Raw genomic sequence first — 22,286 nt, 5'->3', positions numbered from 1 at the left:
TAAAGAGAAATAAAGATAATGAAGATTTACTAGTGTGGATTACTTACAAAGTGTGGACACTACACCAGGTAATAATGCTGCAGGGGAAACTACACCCAGCAGCAACAGAGATAGGTCAGAAACCGGGTAACTAACATGAACACCAACGGGACCTTTCACATGAGACAGAGTGATCAGGTAAAGCAATAGGACCTACGATCATGTGACAGAGTAGGGGGCGGAGCCAGACGCTGGGGAAACAGAGAAGGGGCAAGCATAAAAGAATAGTGATTTGTGCAAAAAGAAAAAAAAAAAAAAGGGGGGCAAGCATAAAAGAATAGTGAAACAAGCCGAGGTCTAAGCCAGGAGATAACAAGATACCAACAGGGAGAGTCAGAGAATAGTCAGAAGCCAAGCCAGGGGTCAGAAATCCAGGAAAAGGAATAAAGCAGGTGACAGCAAGACACAAAGCAAGCAGCACACACTACAGAGGTCAAGCATACAGACTGCAGAAAAAACCTATAGCTGACAAGGATACAAGGTTAGGAGCGAGTATAAATAGCCCTCCCATCTTGAAAGAGAGGCTAAGAACATTAACCCTTGAGAGCACAGGACAACCTTGTCCTAACCATGACAGTAACCCCCCCTTAACGGGGGTCACTGGACCCCCAGGCTTCTCAGGGTATCTGGCATGAAAAGCCCGCACCAGTCGATCAGCATGCACAGAACTGGCCGGAACCCATGACTGATCCTCAATAGAATATCCCTTCCAATGTATTAAGTACTGAAGCCTTCGAGGCATCCACCGTGAATCAATGATGCACCCTACCTCATACTCCGGTTGACCCTCTACCAACAGAGGTGGAACATTGGATGAGGAATCTTCTCTAACCGTCCCCACAGGTTTTAATAGGGACCTGTGGAAGACATTTGATATTTTGAAGGAGGCGGGCAACTGTAATCTATAGGCCACCAGGTTGATCACCTCTAATATCTTGTATGGACCTATAAACCTGGGGCCCAACTTCATAGAGGGTACCTTAAGTTTGATGTTATGGGTAGACAACCACACCTTCTCCCCCACTGTCAGTGTAGGAGCTGATCCCCTCCTCCTGTCTGCAAAATGTTTGTACCTCCTTTGAGCTTTGGAGATATTACCCTGAACCTCCCTCCAAAGGGTTCTTAATTGTAATACCAGACCCTCAGCACCAGGGCAACCAGAATCCATGCGAGAAAATTCTCCAAATTGTGGAACAAATCCATAATTGACCTGAAAAGGAGATTTGCCAGTAGACTGATTAATACGACAGTTAAATGCAAATTCTGCCATGGGTAATACCTCTCACCAGTCCTCCTGTCTGGAAGAGGCAAGGCATCTTAACCCTAATGTTCTGTTCGGGTCATAGTGACCCGAACAGACTTTTTGCGGCCCTGTAGATTTTTTCTGTAAGTCTATAAAACTTGAGACTCCTTGACTTTTCCTCATTTGGGGGGACCTACCTATGAGTATTTTTTTTTTTTTTTTTTTCGTTTACTTTTTGCTACACGCAAAAAGTTACACTTGTTGTGTTCAGGTCATAGTGACCCGACATCGTTTTTTACAGCTGTGAGGCCATATTTTCAGTGAAATAAAGGAGTTATAACCTCAGTTGGGTCTATTCATTGCATCTACTATTGTATATCAATTGATTTATTTCCTAAATTATTTCAATGGGGTCGTACACGCGCTCTACCGGGGGTATGCATTGAGATCTGCGCACCATAAAAATGGCTTTATATTGATTATTTTTGGTGCGCAGTCTATTCTAAAATGTAGAGTGCATCCGGAGAGATCACTAGGTGTGCACTACACGTGTATATTATGCGCAGAACGGACTGCTCAGAACGCGCTGTCTAAGAGGTTTTTTTTTGTAAAGCTGAGCTGTAAAGTCTTGCAAATAATTTTTTTTTGCTAAGTAAGTCTGTCTTCCTGGCTTATCTGCTTGTTTTCAGAAGGGTTCTTATCTTCTCTGCTCTTATCAGTACACATGTTTTGTTTTTTGTTTTTTACAAAATATGTGTAGTTTTCTATTTTCGTTTTGCTCATTGATCTGTTTTTTCAGAATAAAAAAAAAAGAAAAAGATTTCTAGTTCATTTTTCTTTTTTTTTACTACCAAACATGTTCACAAACAGTCTAGTAAGCAAAAAGTATAAAAAAAATGGAGTTAGAGTGTCTAAAATCAAGGTTTAATAAGCCGGGTCATAGTGACCCGGAACACTACAAGTGTATAGTAAATGCGAACAAAACAGCAGGGTTAAAATTTGTTCCAACGACTGGTTGGTGCATTCAGTCTGACCATTAGATTCTGGGTGATAAGCAGAGGAGAAAGACAACGTAACCCCCAACTTCTTACAAAAAGCCCTCCAAAATCTAGCCACAAATTGCACACCCCTGTCGGACACCACATTCACAGGGACCCCATGCAACCGAACTATATGCTGAATGAACAAACGAGCTAAGGTTTCAGCAGAAGGCAACGCAGATAACGGCACAAAGTGGGCTTGCTTCGAAAACCTATCAACCACTACCCAGACTACAGAGTTACCCTTTGAATGAAGATGATTAGTGATAAAATCCATGGACAGGTGTGTCCAAGGCTTATCCAGAGTTGGCAAAGGTACCAATTCCCCAGCCGGCCGGACCAGAGAGCTCTTAGAGCGAGCACACACCCCACAAGTATTCACAAATTTTTTTATATCAGTATCCATAGAAGGCCACCAAAAATTCCTAGCTACTGCCCCCCGGGTAGCTGCAATCCCAAGATGTGCACTCAACACATGTCATGAAATTCTTGCAGAAGTGTGAGACAGAAATTATCTTGTACAAACAGTTCACCTTGGGGTTTATTCCTGGGAGCTTGTGACTGTGCTTCCAAAATGTCTCTCTGTAACTCAGATGAGATTTCAGCCACAACCACTCCAAGTTGAAGAATGGAGGAAGGAGGTTCTGGAGGGGACACACAATCAAAACTTCGGGATCAGGCATCCGCCTTTACATTTTTAGATCCTGGTCGGAACGTAATGGTAAAATGAAACCGAGAAAAAAAAAGTGCCCACCGAGCCTGTCTGGGGGTCAATCTCTTAGCAGACTCGTATAGACCAAATTTTTGTGATCAGTGATGACCGTAACGGGATGAACAGCCCCCTACAAAAAATGCCTCAATTCTTCGAAGGCCAATTTAATTGCCAACAATTCCCTGTTGCCGACATCATAATTTCTCTCAGCCGTAGAGAATTTTTTAGAGAAAAAGGCACAGGGTTTAAGGTTAGTAAGGGTGGACGGACCCTGAGACAACACTGCCCCCACCCCCACCTCCGATGCGTCAACCTCCACGATAAAAGGTCTCGACGGATCGGGTTGTATCAACACGGGGGCTGAAATAAAACATTTCTTCAGGGTCTGGAAGGAATTTTTTTGCGGCCTCGGACCAATTTTTTACCTCCGCCCCTTTGAGGGTAAGGTCCGTTAAGGTTTTCACCACCTGCGAAAACCCTTTGATGAACTTCCTATAATAGTTAGCGAAGCCCAGAAATCGCTGCAACCCCTTCAGGTCATGAGGTTGCACCCAATCTGAAATGGCCTGAACCTTCCCCGGATCCATGCGGAACCCATCCCCAGATACAATTAAACCCAGAAAAGACAGTTCTTCCATAAAGAATGAGCACTTCTCCAATTTTGCGTATAAATGATTCTCCCTTAGTCTCACAAGAACTGTCTGAAGATGGTGTAAGTGAGACTGACTGTCCTCAGAGTATATCAAGATGTCATCCAGGTAAATGACAACATAGCACCCAATCATTTCAGAAAAAACAACATTAATGAAATTCTGGAACACAGCAGGGGCGTTAGTGAGATCGAAGGGCATAACCAAATTTTCAAATAAGCCCTCGGTAGTCAGAAACGCTGTTTTCCATTCATCTCCCTCTCGAATCCTTATCAGGTTATAAGCCCCTCGTAAGTCAAGCTTAGAAAATTATTTGGCCCCAGTAAGTTGATTACATAAATCAGGAATCGGAGGAACAGGATACGTGTTTTTCACAGTGATCTTATTCAGTTCCCAAAAGTCGAGGCACGGTCGCAAACCACCATCTTTTTTCTTCACAAAGAAAAACCCCACTGCGACGTGTGAAACAGAAGGCTGAATATGCCCCTTGCGGAGACTCTCAGTGATGTACTCTTTCATGGCTTGGCGCTCAGGCCCAGACAAATTGTACAGACGAGCTTTGGGTAATTTGGCTCCTGGGATTACATTAATAGCACAATCACCGGTTCGATGTGGTGGAAGCGCCTCGGCCTCACTTTCGGAAAACACATCTTCAAAGTCTTTCAGGTACTCCGGAATACCCTCCAGACTGACAGACGACACAGATACAGACTTTATCGGGTTAACAAAAGGTCCCAGGTTACAACACGGACCATTACACTTACATCTCCATTGAGTAATCTCCCCCGCCACCCAATTAATGGCAGGATTGTGGCGTTGCAGCCAGGGCATTCCCAGAACCAGTCCTGCAGGCAGATTATTCAATACAAAACAACTTAATTGCTCCACGTGAGTGGAACCCACTTTCAGAGAAAAAACATCAGTCCTGAAACAAATTCCATCCCAGGTAAGAGGGGATAAATCAACAGCCACAATTTTAACAGGGTTTTTTAACCTAACTGTCCCTATCTTATTACGAGTCACAACTTGGGTATCAATCAAATTAACGGAAGAACCGCAGTCAACAAAAGCGCTGGTCACCACAGGACTGTCAGCAAGTTCCAATTTCACCTGGAGTACAAGTTTTGTAAGCGAGAGAAAATGTACCTGGGAGTCTGGACAACCTCCTCGATTGTTGCCCAGACTCAGTCGTTTCTCAGATGGTTTCACAGAAGGGCAGGATGGACAGTTCCTTTTCCAATGTCCAGAGGCTCCACAGTAAAAACACAGTAGATTGTCTCTGGGGTGTCTTCTCTCTCTCTCTCTCTCTCTCAGAGACCGAGACTGACCCAATCTCTATGGGCTCAGATACAAGTGCAGCGTCACATAATTTAGAGAACAATGAAGTCTCCTGTTGCATCATTCCTCTAGCACGGAGTCTCCGGTCCATCGAACTGCCTGTGTCATGGTGTCCTCAAGGGTATCAGGAGGAGGATGAAGTGCCAGAGCATCCTTCAGACGGTCAGACAGACCCATGCGGAACAACCCCCTCAGGGCTGCATCATTTCAAGAAACTTCAGCTGCCCAGCGCCTAAACTCTGAGCAGAACCATTCAGCGGAGTTCTTCCCCTGTGTCACACTCATCACCATATCTTCTGCAAGATGCACTCTATCAGGCTCATCATAAATGAGCCCCAGGGACACAAAAAACAGGTTCGCAGACATACAGTCAGGAGCAGAGGGAGAGAGAGAGAAGGCCCATGCCTGCGGGGACCCCCTTAATAAAGACATAACTATCCCCACCCTCTGCCTTTCATTTCCAGAGGCCCGGGGACGTAACTCAAAAAACAACTTACATCCCTCCTTAAAGACCCTGAACAATTTCTTATCCCCAGAAAAAGTGTCGGGTATTTTTACCGGAGGTTCGGGGTCCGCCAAGCATATATCAGAGGGACCCCCCTCCCAGGACCGATATGGAGCAGACACCTGTAAAGCACCTGCCACATCTCTCTGCACCTGTTGGTGCGAGTGGACCAGAGCTTGCTGTTCCACAGACAGCTCCTGCAAAAGCTGAGAAAGCTCATTAACCTGAGCCGTGAGAGCCTGTACCGGGTCCATGGCATACAAACACCAACCCCCACACCAGGGAGAAAACTATCTGGTAAGCTATAATGTCACGATACCCGGGTAATAATGCTGCAGGGGAAACTGCACCCAGCAGCAACAGAGATAGGTCAGAAACCGGGTAACTAACATGAACACCAACGGGACCTTTCACATGAGACAGAGTGATCAGGTAAAGCAATAGGACCTACGATCATGTGACAGAGTAGGGGGTGGAGCCAGACGCTGGGGAAACAGAGAAGGGGCAAGCATAAAAGAATAGTGAAACAAGCCGAGGTCTAAGCCAGGAGATAACAAGATACCAACAGGGAGAGTCAGAGAATAGTCAGAAGCCAAGCCAGGGGTCAGAAATCCAGGAAAACAAATAAAGCAGGTGACAGCAAGACACAAAGCAAGCAGCACACACTACAGAGGTCAAGCATACAGACTGCAGAAAAAACCTATAGCTGACAAGGATACAAGGTTAGGAGCCCTCCCATATTGAAAGAGAGGCTAAGAACATTAACCCTTGAGAGCACAGGACAACCTTGTCCTAACCATGACACCGCCCCTACAGACTCTCGGCAGAGAGGTCCCTGACTGGTAGGGGACCAATTAACAGGTTCCCGCCACTCTTCTCGCCAGGAGGTGACTCAGGGCTGACACCACAGACCATGCTGTTAGTAGAACGCCGTGCGGGACTCCCGGCAAGGCCAGTAACTGTTGAACAAGGACCTGCACACACCGCGGAATGAGACTTCGTTCCGACGGTACCTCAGGTTGGACTTAGTACCTTGCCAGACACCGATGGGTACGGGAAATCTACTCACTTCTCAGAAACTGCGTTGAGACGTCAAGTGCCTCTGTTGTTGGTGCAACCATTGGATCCTCACCTGTTGCAGACAACACTGAGACACAATGCACCGCTGCTGTCGGTGCCATTATTAGAACCCTGAAACTCTGCATACCAGAAGACATTAGTCTGATACGTGCCACCACTTTCATATTGAACTGATGTTCACCCGTACCCATCCATCCTCCTTCACAGTTCTGTCCCATTCCTACTATCCCTTTGCAATCCCTCACTCCCTGCGTGGAGTGCATTTATTGTTTCATAAAAAACCCTTAACTCTTGGTCTGCCTCCTGTCCATGGCGGCATCTTGTGTTCCTGCGATTTCTACAATGACATGACAGGAATGACACAGAATTGAAATCCTAAACCATGGCAGTGCCGACACCATTTAATAAATATGTTAAACTGCAAAATCTGTGGCTTACATTGGAATCCCTTCTTAGAAAGTAATGAAAATTATATAAGCCACGGCTATAGCTTTTTGTAGACCTGCACTACCATAGAGTCAGCCCATGTTGTAGTGGGGAGAAGAAGCATATTCCTGTCAATTGTCTTTCCAGGCTGGTAAGGACCTGTAAAGGGACTATAGCCTCTGGACCTTAGGCTCTGCTCTGCTAATGCTTCAATGTTGACAAACAAGAAAATGGAAAATGTACTTAGGCTATGGAAATAGGATGGTGGCACCAGGGCTTTCTGTCATAAATGTGTGCCTTTCATGTATTAAGCTGCTATGTCTTATTAGACCCCCACTACATACAGGGCTGCTTCATACATTTTTTTTTCTGCTACTGAAAATCAGCATCCAGATAATATTTGAAAGTCACCATTACTAGACCATGTTTATTGCTTTTTTTACCTCTATTTATTATTGAACATATGTCAGATTGCTTTTCATAGTGATCTGATGATAGAATCTTGCTTCTAGCCTTCATAGTGGTTTCATAGCTTGCTTATTTGATTGTTTGATCGTTCATTCTTTGGTCTAGGCTAGTGGTTATAAGGGCTCAACAGGTGGGAAATTCAATTCACATCAAATACATTCAACCAAATCTGCCTGAAAATCGTTAAAAAAAATAAACTTTCATATTCACCTTTTCTCAGCCTTCGCTATACCTGTTGCCATCGTCTCCTCCTGTCTGGTCCCCCAATCGGCTATACGTCCTTCTTTAATCTTTGTGTTCTGCCTAGACACCAAACTGTCAGGTGAAACAGTGGCAGCACCTGCTGGAAGATCAAAAGGGAGAAATAGTAAGTGGAGCCAATTGGATAACCATTATTTTGCTGGATTTGTGTGACCCGCCCAAAAATTCGATTTGCCAGAATCCATTAACTTTTGTCAATTCTAAACAGATCTGAAATGGTTACAATTGATTCTCATATCTCTAGTTTGTAAATATGTTATATTATCCATTTTCTAAATGATTTGTATTCATTTTTCTTTGGTGTTTATAACATTATCTTTCTCTTACTTTTTTCAACTGCACCCATACCAATCTACTAAAATCTATTCTTAATAATATGAAAACTGTACATATGAATGATCTTTAATTCCTTTTTAACTGTGTATGATTACGATATTTAAACATTAGAATGAGTGGCAGGCTGGTGCTACATTTTTATGTTTAATGAATGTCTAATTCATTTGAAGACTGGCCCTATCAAAGACAGATAAAACAGGATTAAAGGGAAGGTGCCACCAGTTTTCTTGTAGTTTGTTTTTTTGTGAAATTAAGCTTAAAATAGTAAATAAAATGTACTAATGCAATGTTTGCACTGTTTGCAAACATTTCTATATGAAAAATATTATATATTTTCTTACAAATATATATATTGACCACTAGGGGGAGCATTTTCCGTTTTAGACCTCAAGCAGCTATAGTAAGACTTACCAGCTTTACTGTTAGCTGGAAAATCTGGGCAGTAACTGCTGACATCAGCATTTCCCTCCCCTTTTGGGTGGTCTAACATCCCTGGGGCAGAATGAAGAGCAGCATCACAGGGCAGCGCCATTTTGTGTGTGACTGCCCTGTGATCTGCTATCACCAGCAGTTTATAGTTTATGTGGTGTGTATGGAGCAGCATTGTCTGTGCAGAGCTGTCTGGGACTCATCCCTCAGTAAGATAAGAAGGAGCTCCAGGTCTGCAGTGAATGGCCAGGCATTGTGGAGGGAGGGGAGAGATACATTGTATGGCTGAGAGAGGTGTCAGGTGTCACCTCTCTGCAGGCTGGGAATGCAGCTTAATGGAGTGAATGGAGCTCCTGTGATAGAGAGTAAGTGGAGCTGGGCAGAGAGCACTGGGCTATAATAAAATGGCGGCTAGTCACACCTACAGCAGTGAGTTGTGCAGCCCACAGAGGCGTGCCCAGCTCACTGCTAAGGGTACTGTCACACAGTACCATTTTGATCGCTACGACGGCACGATCCGTGACGTCGCAGCGATCGTATGAATATCGCTCCAGCGTCGTAGACTGCGGTCACACGTTGCAATCACGGCGCTGGAGCGATGCCGAAGTCCCCGGTAACCAGGGTAAACATCGGGTAACTAAGCGCAGGGCCGCGCTTAGTAACCCGATGTTTACAGTGGTTACCAGCGTAAAAGTAATAAAAAACCAAACAGTACATACTTACATTCAGGTGTCTGTCCCCCGGCGTTCTGCTTCTCTCCACTGTGTAAGCGCCATAGCCGGCAAGCACAGCGGTGACGTCAGACGTCACCGCTGTGCTCGCTTTCCGGCTGGCAGACGCTCACACAGTGGAGAGAAGCTGAGACGCTGGAGGACAGACACCGGAATGTAAGTATGTACTGTTTGTTTTTTTACATTTACGCTGGTAACCACGGTAAACATCGGGTTACTAAGCGCGGCCCTGCGCTTAGTTACCCGATGTTTACCCTGGTTACAAGCGAACACATCGCTGGATCGCTGTCACACACAACGATCCAGCGATGTCAGCGGGTGATCAAGCGACGAAAGAAAGTTCCACACGATCTGCTACGACGTACGATTCTCAGCAGGATCCCTGATCGCTGCTGCGTGTCAGACACTGCGATATCGTAACGATATCGCTGGAACGTCACGGATCGTACCGTCGTAGCGATCAAAATGGTACTGTGTGACAGTACCCTAACACCTCTCCAATGTTAAAGATAGGGTCAGCGCCGGTCTATTATCTCCTATGTCCATGGGGTGCTGTAATATGACACTGCTAGTGCCCTGCTACTGCTGCAAAACCAAGATGTCAGCCCCCAGTTCCTTCTTTAAACACATATAACACACGAAACCTGTTTCACATGCATTTAAAACTTGGTTATAGCAGCATGTTATGCTACATTACAGTGATTTATTAATAATCTACAAACGCGGTACCTTACCTTTAAGGACTGGGGAAGTTTGAGTTTGGCCGAACTAGAATTAAAAGTTCTGTTCGGTATACGAATTTGACCCAGAACTCAAACAAGATAGAAGTCAATGGGAACCCAAACTTTGGTGCTTTAAAATGGCTGTAAAATGCTCATAGTAAGGGCTAGGGATCTGCAAATAGAAGTGAGTCACCTGCCTGGGCAGTGGGGTACTCGGTACTGGGTCCGGTCGCTCTTAAAGGGGATGTCACGGTGGCTGCGACCCAGTCCGTGGCCCTAGGCGCTCACTTAAAAGGGGAAAGGTCTTTAAAGGGATTTTGATAATAAAGTCTATTATTGACGCCACCTGTGGTTCTCGATCAGTAGGACCGACACAGCTTAAAGGGGTCCTCTGGGGTCATGTTGTTGCAGCAAGATGGTGACGCTTCTCTCTGGTGAAGCAGAGTCCCCAGGGCTCCCAAGGTGTACGGCAAGGATGGTGTATGACGATAAATAAATGGAGGACTCGGAGTTGATAAGTCTTTACCTGGTTTACTGGTAGGAGCACTCCATAGTCCAGGGTACCAGGCACAGGTGGTGATGTGGTCCAGCTGACTGGGAGGCAAAAGTGATTCCTCTCCCAGATGAGGTCCGTAAGCCTTTCCTACTTGCGCTGATGTGCGAGGTCCCTGCTGCCTGAAGCTTGATGACAAAGTACACATTCCTTCTCCTGTCCTAGGACAGGTACCTGTATGGTGGGCAGCTTGAGCCGTTTTACAGGGTCTGTATCACGACCCAGGCTCTTCAGGTGCTGCTTCATCTTCAGATGTGGTGTGGGCAAATCACATACAGTTCTAAAGGCCCCGTCTCACATAGCGAGATCGCTAGCGAGATCGCTGCTGAGTCACAAGTTTTGTGACGCAACAGCGACCTCAGTAGCGATCTCGCTATGTGTGACACGTACCAGCGATCAGGCCCCTGCTGCGAGATCGCTGGTCGTGTCAGAATGGCCTGGACCTTTTTTTGGTCGTTGAGGTCCCGCTGACATCGCTGAATCGGTGTGTGTGACACCGATCCAGCGATGTCTTCACTGGTAACCAGGGTAAACATCGGGTTACTAAGCGCAGGGCCGCGCTTAGTAACCCGATGTTTACCCTGGTTACCAGCGTAAATGTAAAAAAAAAAAAAACAGTATATACTCACCATCTGTTGCCCGTCAGGTCCCTTGGCGTCTGCTTCCTGCTCTGACTGCCGCCGTAAAGTGAGAGCGCAGCAGTGACGTCACCGCTGCGCTCTGCTCTCACTGTACGGCGGCACACAGTCAGAGCGGGAAGCGGACAGCAAGGGACCTGATGGGCAACAGATGGTGAGTATGTACTGTTTGTTTTTTTTTACATTTACGCTGGTAACCAGGGTAAACATCGGGTTACTAAGCGCGGCCCTGCGCTTAGTAACCCGATGTTTACCCTGGTTACCCGGGTGCTGCAGGGGGACTTCGGCATCGTTGAAGACAGTTTCAACGATGCCGAAGTCGTTCCCCTGATCGTTGGTCGCTGGAGAGAGCTGTCTGTGTGACAGCTCCCCAGCGACCACACAGCGACCACACAGCGACGCTGCAGCGATCAGCATCGTTGTCTGTATCGCTGCAGCGTCGCTGTGTGAGACGGGGCCTTAAGCCCTGTGGTTCTGCTAAGTGTCCTAGAGTTTCACTAAAGCCTCGGGCTCCGCGCTTTGGCTCTGAAGGTGCCCAGTCACAGTTCCCCTCCGAGAGCTTTTCCACTCCTGTGCTTCTTCCCTCAATTGCTCCACTGCACACAACAACCCCTTGGGTTCTAGTCCTTTACTGGGGCTGCAGCTCAGTCCTGGCTGCACAACTCCGTAGTCTGCACTCTGCTCCAGACTTCCTTTCTCCTCAGTGTCTCTCTCCAACTAACCTCCTTTGTCTCCCTGGACCAACTGTCTAACTCCTCCTCCAGACCAAGATATACAAAGCTAAGGGAAGCTCCCCTGAATCAGGGTCCTGAGCTCCCCCTTCTGGCTCGGATTCAAAATGTGTTGTGCGTAGGTGCTTACCTGGTAAAGAGAATTTTCCTTGCGTCCAAGCATGATTCCGCCCTCCCCAAAAGGAAGGCAACATCACTGTAACAACCGGTTACTGGGGTGTTACAAAAGCTAATGGGCTAATAGCAGGAACATTTGCCTACAAATAAATTTAGATAGGAAAGTGACTTAAAACAACATTGAATTAAAACAAAAACATAACCTTGAATCAGGAGGTAGAGTTCCAAGTGGAGGAGGAGATTTAGGAGGAGGTGGAGGTGGCGGTGTAGATGGAAGAGGTATGCAACACAGATTTTATTCTTTTGCAGGGTACTCTGAAAACAGGCAGTGTAATTATCTTCTGGCCACTCTCTCTCCATATACAAGCCATATAATACTGTGCAATTTTTTTGGTTGAAAAGCAATGTGGAGATCATCAAGTAGGGGACATGGCTGTGTTGCTGGTGGTAGTGTAGGTGCTGCAATGAGAGAGAAAGCGTTGTGAATCTGTGCCTGCTACACACCCAAATTAAACACATTCCTCTGGTGCAAGCTGGTGAATGACATTCTATGTAATTTCATAAGCCCGAGTAATTCTGGATGATTTGGTGAGACCAGAAAAAGTAGAAGTGGTTTTAGATTGGTTGACTGAATGAGCCTTCAGTTCCTTCACTTCCCCCTGGTCCTTTGCTGAAAGTGCAGATTTTATACCTAAGGCCAATGATCACCTGTCTTCTACCTCACCCCCTTGCAAATTAAGAAAGCAGTCTGAGCCCCATGTCATGCAGCAGTCACCTTCTGCTTTCATGACTCTGTTGGCTGTGGCTCCGTGGGCCATTCACTTGGCCTGACCAATAATTGGAAGAGATTGAGTGCACTGATGCCCAACCACTTGTTCTGTTGCACTATGACATAGATCAGTAACTTGTATGAGTATCAAAATACTCAAATAATATCAAAATAATATAATAAAAATATAATAAAAATAATATCAAAATAATATAAAAAAATAATCAAAATAATCTCTCATATACAGTATTTAGTAGAAATTATAAAATACTCAAAATCCAGGAGAAATATAAGTGGATGTAGACATATCAACTCACATATAGAAAACAAGTTGTAAAGAAACCACATCATCTAAATAGTTATAAAATATATATATATTTTTTAATCTTTTAAAAAGTACATAAATAGTAAGCCACTGATTGGCATCAACAGCCAGCCGAGGTAAAGTATCAACATTTAAGTGTATAAATAATCCTTGGTTTAAGTAAAATAGACTAATCCAAAAAAAGTCACCATATAGCACAATCTATAAGAACACAATTATATGGCATAATGCAGTGACACTCATTTGATCAGAAATTATACATCAAACTCCAAAAGTGTATAGTTATGTAAATGTAGGGGATGTGAAATGTTTGGTGTTCCCTCTTATCCCCAACCCCTTTAAGTGTGCATAATGAGTGTTATTAATGTGTTCGTACATGGTGGTACTGTAAAATGGTGATGTTTTTTTTTTTAAATCATAAACAGTGTTGATACAGTAACTGTGTTCAGCCAGCAGAGGTCACCCTTGAGTAATAGACAGGATAATTACAATGTTGTTGCAGTAATTTTGTTCAGCCACCAGAGGTCACCCAGGAGTAAAAGACAAGAAGATTCTGGAAACAGGACAGTTACCTCAGAGAGGGTTTCTGGGCGTTTGAGAAGAAGCAGCGCGGTGATGGAGAGTGGGGAATCCAGATCTTGAGGCATTCCTGTTTGGGTCTGTGTGATTTCAAGAAAGCTATTCTTGTGAGTAAACAGAGAAGTGTGACCGGTCACCGACTGTGTAGTTAGCTAGGGATAGCTAGATAGGAATCACAGCCTGTTTAAGGACACTCTTGTATTAAGAATTGCCTGACAACTAATAGACACTGTGTGGATTCCTGCGATTCTGGCTGTGGGATATTCCTGGAATTATTTGTGAACTTTATCTGGATCTGCATCAGAAGATTTGGTGGCTCAAATACCTATTTAATCCGCTGCTGGACATCTGTAACAAATTCAGTTATTTACCGTTGAAGCATATATTGTGAAAGAGTACACTCTGAACACTCAATAATAAGACAGTGCACTGCGTATACACTGAGTATATACTGTGAGATATATATATATGTTGGGAAAAGCCGGGTACCCGTGATTTATTGTAAATTAGGCGGGACGTGGGTGTAAGATTGTATTCCTGAGAGGACCATGTGTCACAGGCACAGTATAACCCCGTGTAGGCCCGTTACAGATAAGGGAGGGAGTGGTATAGTTGTGGGGTAGTCGGATTCCTGTCTGTGAAGCTGGCACTTGGGGTCTCTCAGGCTGTATAACTTGTATTCTGTGAGTTGTGGCTGTTGTGGCCCATATTGTGTTGGGAGAGAAATTCTGTCATTTTTTGCATAAGTTATAAAGAAAAGTTGGTTTAATATCATATTGTGCCCTGAGTCATTCATAGCAGTACCGTATTCTGTTCTCGAGCATCGACCGGCATAACGGTCGTTACAGTACTGCTACACATAAAGTGTATTACCACCGTGTACAAGAGCATTGCTAAACTGTTTGTATATTGCTCTATCTATATGTATGTTTGGTACCTTTGTGTTAGGGAAAGTTTGTCCCCGGGCTCAGGATAGTGATAGGGGCATAGGGTCTATAGTTGGCCATTAGAAGGGGGCACTGTAGTGTATAGTTAGTGTAGGAGGGGCACAGTGGGATAAGAATAGTTAAGCTTCCTGGTTTTAGTCAGTAGGAGCCTGGGCGCCCGTGCAGCTCACAGGGCTGCCTGGCCAGGAGTCACTGTGCCCCGCAATGATAAAGAAAGGGGCCCAGCAAAGAAAAGCTACACTAAAGGTTCCTCTAGGAGGAAGAAGCAAGGAAGCGCCACAGATGCGGCTGATAGAAATCTGTTTCTACAAAGAGAGAAGTCCGGTCAGCATGGGTAGTACAAGCAAGATGTGACAGGTCTTTGCCTGGGCAGCAGTTCTTGGAACCGGGGTGAAGCGGTGTAAGACTCCCCCATGTGAGGCAAGAATACCGGATGAAATAGATTCTACGGGACCGGAAGATATGGTCCAATGCAGGGCTGAATATAGAGAAAGAGAGGACAGAGCAGGGACAGAAAAGAAGGTACTGACTGTGATACCCGAAGTGCCTGTATTAGAGCAAGTTGTGCTGAGTAAACAAGTTCATATTGAAGTTAAGCCAGAGTGTGTCTCCTTTATTCCTTTATTTCGGACCTTCTCTTAGGAATACATCCCCATACCAGTCAAGTCTAGATGGCGCAGAGAATCAGCACAGAGGTAACACAGCAGAGAAACGTCAACTTATGCGGGAGGGGTGCAGGGAGTGATACAGAGATTGCTGTCGGTCATGGCTACCTCCCTGGCTCCCCCTCCTACATAAATATTAAAATGGAGTGATGCTCAGTAACACGTTATTATTATTTATTATAATAGCGCCATTGGCGCTTTACATGTCAGGAGGGGTGTACATAGTAAAAAAACAAGTACAGTAATCTTAAACAATACAAGTCATGACTGGTACAGGAGGAGAGAGGACCCTGCCTGAGATGGCTCACAATCTACAAGGGATGGGTCAGGATACTGTAGGTGAGGGTAGAGCTGGTTGTGCAATGGTTGTACAGCTATTTGTCTATATGGAGACAAACTTCCAATCAAGGCATGGTATAGAACACAGTAAACCCAAGGATATGTATAGATGCATAATAATAATAATAATAATAATAATAATAATAATAATAATCTCTTTATTAACACAGCGCCAACATATTTCACAGCGCTTTATAGTTTTTGTTATGATTCCTGGAGTGGACCCACTGGATCGCGGTGATGACCGTTCCCAGGCGAGCTGACCAGGTGGAACCGACCCTATACAGGGACCATTAGGGACAAGCCTAGGAGGGAGATACACCGCAATAGCTTGTTCTGGAGGAAGGGCTTAAGGACAACGAGGAGAATCAGGGTTCTCACTGAGGATCAGACGGGTGGAGCAGCCAAAGTGAAAACCCAGAACTCAGGACACAGCAGGATTCACGCAGAGGGTACCGGATCCTGGACAGAGCAGAGCACACACTGGGAGTGCACAGGGACTGAGCAGAGCATGTACACAATAGAAGCGTACAGGGACAGAGCAGAACACGCACACACTGGAAGCGTACAGGGATCTGACGTACAGAAACCTAAGTGGACCTGGAGGGAGCACGGAAAGGCACAATAACAATCAGGTGCTTCCTCTAGCAGCCGAGCTCATCTCACTCGCACCCATGTAAGCCTAGGGGTGTGAGTGAGAAAACGCACATCACTCGGATATGATCCGAGTGATGTGCGTTATACGCTGACCCCGGCAATGGAGGAGATGGAGAAATTCATTTCTCCGCCTCCTCTACAGCTGTGCTCAGATCCTCCCTGTGCGAGAGAATCGGAGCACAGACGCATGACACTCGGCTTATGCTTGCAGCAGAGCTGGAGCCGAGGGTGTTTAGCATATCGCATCCCATGCTCTCCCATCGGATGCAATACGCTAGTGTGTCTCCAGCCTAAAACTAGCAATCTAGAACCAGGAGGCATAAGTCCAAGTGGAGGAAGAAATGGACCTGGCAGTATAGGTGGAAGAGACAAGGGAGCAGTAATCCAAGACTTTTTTTTTTCTTTTATGGAGCGGACTTAGGCTGGTTTTACATTTGTGTGTGAGTCCACAGCGTATTGTCCTCAACCGCAAACATAAGCAAAAACGCATGCAAACACATGATAACGCAGTGTTTTTTATCCGCATCAGCTTACACATGACGGCCAAAAAAACGCAGCGTTTGTATGTGTTTTTCATGCGTTTGTGCTTTTTATGCGCAAACTGCCTCACTTTCAGCAGCAGCTCTGGCATATGTAGGGTATTTTTTTAGGAAGCTCAGCACTACCAAGTTCAGCACATGCGTCAGGCAAGTGATGTGTCTCAAACCGACTAGTCACAGAGCTGCTACAAGATTTTGACCGTTATCGCACACCACCAAGCCGGCCTTGAGGTTCACCAGCACTAAGCATTCGCCAAGTCTGCAATTTGATCCCTAAACACAGCTCCTGCTCGGTGCGGGATTGGTTCCCCAAGTCATTTTGTCCTGGCTGTGCTGAATTTGGTGGTGTGCAGGTCTTACTGTGACAAGATGAGAAGACGGTGGAAGAAGCGGTGAAGGAGGAGGAGGTAACCTGGACAGAAAAACATCCAGCAACCCTCGGTGATGTTAGGACATATTCTAGAACACCTTCTGCCTCTGTCCCACCAAGCACTACATTTACCCAGTTTGCAGTTAGGTAGATGTAACATCCGTGGCACTGCTTACTGCTCCACATATCAGTGGTTGTGTGGACCTTGTCACTTTTCTCCTTGGGATGGCACACTTGATAAAAGTAATGACTGGAACTTCCAAGCTAATGTGATCATGTGCCAACAAGGAGCAGCTACCTCCATGTACAATAAACAAAAAAAGTTGCACACTGTAGTGCTAAAGGTTAGATTATACTCACCTGGGGGGCGGTCCCGCTGCGGTCCGGGTCCGATTGGCGTCACGGTCTGGTCCGGGGCCTCCTATCTTCTTCCGATGATGTCCTCTTCTTGTCTTCACACCGCAGCTCCGGCGCAGGCGTTCTTTGTCTGCCCTGATAAGGTCAGAGCAAAGTGCTGCAGTGCGCAGGCGCCGGGAAAGGTCAGAGAGGCCCAGCACCTGCACATTGCAGTACTTTGCTCTGCCCTTAACAGGACAGACAAAGTATGCCTGCGCTGGAGCCGCAGTGTGAAAAGGACGTCATCGTAAGAAGATGGGAGGCCCCGGACCGGACCATGATGCCCATCGGACCCGGACCGCAGTCGGACTGCCCCTGGGTGAGTATAATCTAACCTCTTTTTCTCATCTTTCAGGATACATCAGGGGCTTATCTACAGCATTACAGAATATAGTGACAGGTTCCCTTTAACTTTTGACTGACCGAAAGACAGAGGTGATAGTCACAAGCTCTCATTGTAAGTCTGTGTAAGCTTAGTTGTATCTTTGTTCCTGCTCTCATAGACTTACATTGAGTTGTAACTAGTGTTGAGCATTCCGATACCGCAAGTATCGGGTATCGGCCGATACTTGCGGGTATCGGAATTCCGATACCGAGATCCGATACTTTTGTGGTATCGGTATCGAAACAACATTAATGTGTAAAATAAAGAATTAAAATAAAAAATATTGCTATACTCACCTCTCCGACGCAGCCTGGACCTCACCGAGGGAACCGGCAGCGTTCTTTGCTTAAAATGCGCGCGTTTACTTCCTTTCGTGACGTCACGGCTTGTGATTGGTCGCGTGCCACCCATGTGACTGCGACACGACCAATCACAGCAAGCCGGAACGTAATTTTAAAATCCTGAATGCCTAAAATTAGGCATTGAGGACCTGAAAATTACGTCACGGCTTGCTGTGATTGGTCGCGTCGCGGCCACATGGGCGGCACGCAACCAATCACAAGCCGTGACGTCACGGAAGGAAGTAAACGCGCACATTTTAAGCAAAGAACGCTGCCGGTTCCCTCGGTGAGGTCCAGGCTGCGTCGGAGAGGTGAGTATAGCAATATTTTTTATTTTAATTCTTTATTTTACACATTAATATGGATCCCAGGGCCTGAAGGAGAGTTTCCTCTCCTTCAGACCCTGGGAACCATCAGGGATACTGTCCGATACTTGAGTCCCATTGACTTGTATTGGTATCGGGTATCGGTATCGGATTAGATCCGATACTTTGCCGGTATCGGCCGATACTTTCCGATACCGATACTTTCAAGTATCGGACGGTATCGCTCAACACTAGTTGTAACTTCCTGTCTGCCTAGCAGACACTGGAGCGGTTGGGCAAGTCGAAAACTGCAGAAGACTGACCGGAGCGGTGCTGATAACAAAAGATGATAATGGCGGCTCGTTATATAATACTAAGAGCATGACTCCACCACTGGATTAAATAAAGACACTGGACTGGTGCTTTAAGAATTGTGTGTCTTATTAGCACCAGATGGTATGTGCAAATAACATGATTAAAAAAATCTGTAGGTTATGACATCTCATTGTAAGGGCTCATACTCACTTGCCTGAGACTCGAAAGAGTCTCGCACGGCAATACCCAGCGCTGCTACTGGCATTCGGATTGGAGCGTGCGGCTGCATAGGAATACGTGCAGCCGCATGCTCCGCTCCTGAGTGCCTGGTGCAGTGCCTCATCCGAGTCTCGCGCAAGTGAGTATGAGCCCTAAGCATAAGACCTTACTTTCTTGTAGCAAAAAATATCTCACTCTGCCTGAAAAGAAAACTAAGGACATTTGTAAACACATGAAATACCTTGCTTCTTATTACTACAGATAAAATCCTATTCATTATGTGTTCACTACAGTTGTGTCCTAAAATACTCAAACATTTTTATCCATCGTTTAGTATGAATGTGAATAGTTTCCTAATCTTGCAATCTGTTGTCAGGTTTCTTTTTATTAAAAAGTGCTGCCCTCCTGTGGACATAAACTGGTTTTACATTAGCATTTTAATTGAACGTATTCATTTATTTAGTTATTTATCGCTATTTATTATATTTTCAGAAAACTCTGCTTACAAATGCCATATATTATTAACAAAAAGGGGAAAAAAACTAATTTCCCACCAGCTTAAAATATTCCCTGAACCTGAGCAGCAATGCACCATCTGCGTCACAGGAGGGGTTGTTTTTAATCATTTTGGTTATTCTTGTCATCCACAAGGGATTAATGGAAGACCTGTATTTACAAGCACTCATCTTTCTCGGCTTGCAGTAACGAGGCAATAAATTAACCCCTCTGTTGCCGACGCTTCGTTAAGCCCTCCCGGCGCCGTGACGAATTGATTCATAAGAAATAACGACTCCATCTAATATCGTTGTTTTCCCGCAGTAAACAGTCCGACTGTATCTTTAATGAGATACAAATGACATTTTCTCGCCTGTTTCTTCTTTTTTTCCATCCTGAGAATTCTCAATGAAAAATAACAATGGGGAGAGATCGCTCGTTCTTTCTGCCTTCAGGCAAAGAGTTTTAATTTAATCGAAACCCTGGAGATTAAATAATTAAACTTGTAGACAATCACATTTTTTATTGTTAATTAGTCATAGTAAGGTGCCATTTTCATAGGATGCACAGTCCCTAAATTTAGCAGCGGAATATTACATTGATCACACAAAAAACCTCATTGATTCTCTGGGGATAAGTAAGACGTCAGCATATGCGTTTTGGCTCAGTCTACCTTTCACCTCTTTAAGGGGGTGATATCCCAGCTTCTTCCCTTTTTCCTCCTTCTTAAAACCTGATGTTCCCTAGTTTCGCATAGCAACAAAATGTGATTTTCCATCCTTAACCCTTTAACGTCTCTCAGTCTTCTGACTCAGACAGAAGAAAAAATACAATTAGATCTGCGGATTATCAACCATCTGCAGCTATCGGTCCTCACATCAAATTTATTAGCACCATTTTCTATTTTTTTTTTCTTTTTAATCAGGATTTTTGCTTGCCAGACGATGCACCCGGCGCTTCAGGTTTCCGGTAACATTTTAGATGCTCACGAACTATCGGGAAAACAGGGACATGCTTTTTTTTTTTTCTTTAAAAAATTGCATTTTTGTATTGTTTTTTACATATCCAATGTTCAGGAGCATTCTGTTTTTAAGAGATTAGATATTTGCTTGGAATTAAAGAATTCAAAATGCTTTACATTTTATTTTTGTCTTTTTTAATGGTAACTACATGGCAGTAGATGATTCCTTTAAATAATATTAATGTAACATATTTAATTGTTAAATCTCATAACAATAAAATCAGTCCAGAAGACACAAAGGCATATATCTTATTAATTAGACATAATCGCGTCACACACAATGCTAAATTTACTGTGATCTCCTGTCTGTGGGGAGATGCTCAGAGGCGGTTATTCTCCTGATGACCACTAGTTGGCACTGTACCCCACGTAGTAAAATTACGTCTGATGTAAAAATTCTTATCAATGAACTTCTGTGCAATGTTTCTCAAGCAGCAGTTTACATTGCCACAGTAAAGTTTGATTGAAGCTGAATGCTGGCAGTGGGAAAGAAAGGCTGTCTACAAACCTATGGCCTAGCTATTAATCATGGCTTTAAAAAATACAGTAATAATAAGATGAATTATATTATTATTATTATTATTATTATTATTATTATTATTATTATTAAAATATTAATAATAATAATAATTATTCATATAATAATTTATTATTATTATTATTATTATTATTATTATTATTATTACCAATAGTAATAATAAATTGATAATAATAATAATAATAATAATAATAATAATAATAATAATAATAATAATCATGGCTTTAACAAATTCAGTAATAATAAGATGAATATTATTATTATTATTATTATTATCAATAATAATATAAAATTAATAAATTAATAATAAAGTTAAGAAATCCAGGTAGTGGCGTTCTAAAATGTTACATTTGCCCTGTGAAGTCCCCACCGTAATGAATAGGAGCTTTGCAACAAACGTAATTCAGAACATGAAAACATAAGAGACAAAGAGAGAGAGAACTTCTATATGTGAAATAATTGTCTTATAATACTAATTTATTTCTAGGTCCAGCATTCTAATCTGACTCATTTCTTCTAATTGGATGTATTTATTGCACATTTTTTCAAAACAAAAAGTCAGTTAGAAACTAATGGATCAGGCACAAAATGAAATTCGCCTGTTCGCACTTTTTTTTTACCTAGGAAATAAATTTTGCGGTGAATTTAATGTCTGTTTTTATACTCTGAGGTCTCTACAGATTTCAGAGCATAATAAACATAATGATTAAAAATGTAATACAAATCCTTAAACGCATCCTGCCGCTCCCCTCTCCGGCCCTCCACCTCTCACCATCACACATTTGTCACGATCCATGTTTGGATCTGTGGCAGATCTGGTTTCCCTCAGATTAAAACCTTTTTTCCTTTCAGGTCATCGGGGGTTAATGCAGTTTTTCCCCTGGTGGCCGCTGGTGTAATTGCATTGCAGCTTGTTCTGCTGTTGTGGGAGGTGACCACTCCCACCTTCCTTTAAAAGGTCACCTGGTGCATCAGCTGACTGTTGGTTATACAGGTCCTTTGGATACCAACCTTGCTGGAATAGGAGCTTGCTGAGTGCTGTTGTTCTACAGCTGAATACTC

General features: G+C 44.2%; 1 protein-coding gene across 1 annotated transcript in view; it reads left to right on the top strand.

Moving 5' to 3' along the window:
- The first annotated feature begins 13,743 nt into the window (after positions 1 to 13,743).
- The window catches only part of LOC143809680 (uncharacterized), a 202,476-nt gene continuing 193,933 nt past the window's right edge, over positions 13,744 to 22,286 (top strand). Inside the window, exon 1 of the mRNA XM_077292726.1 lies at positions 13,744 to 13,799. The gene's annotated coding sequence lies outside the window, so the exon portion shown is untranslated. The remainder of the gene's footprint in view (positions 13,800 to 22,286) is intronic.

This window comes from Ranitomeya variabilis, chromosome 2 (assembly GCF_051348905.1).
Source record: "Ranitomeya variabilis isolate aRanVar5 chromosome 2, aRanVar5.hap1, whole genome shotgun sequence".
In the NCBI taxonomy this organism is placed as follows: Eukaryota; Metazoa; Chordata; class Amphibia; order Anura; family Dendrobatidae; genus Ranitomeya; species Ranitomeya variabilis.
The sequence above is the reverse complement of the archived record's forward strand: the minus strand, read 5'-3'. Positions and strand labels throughout refer to the sequence as shown.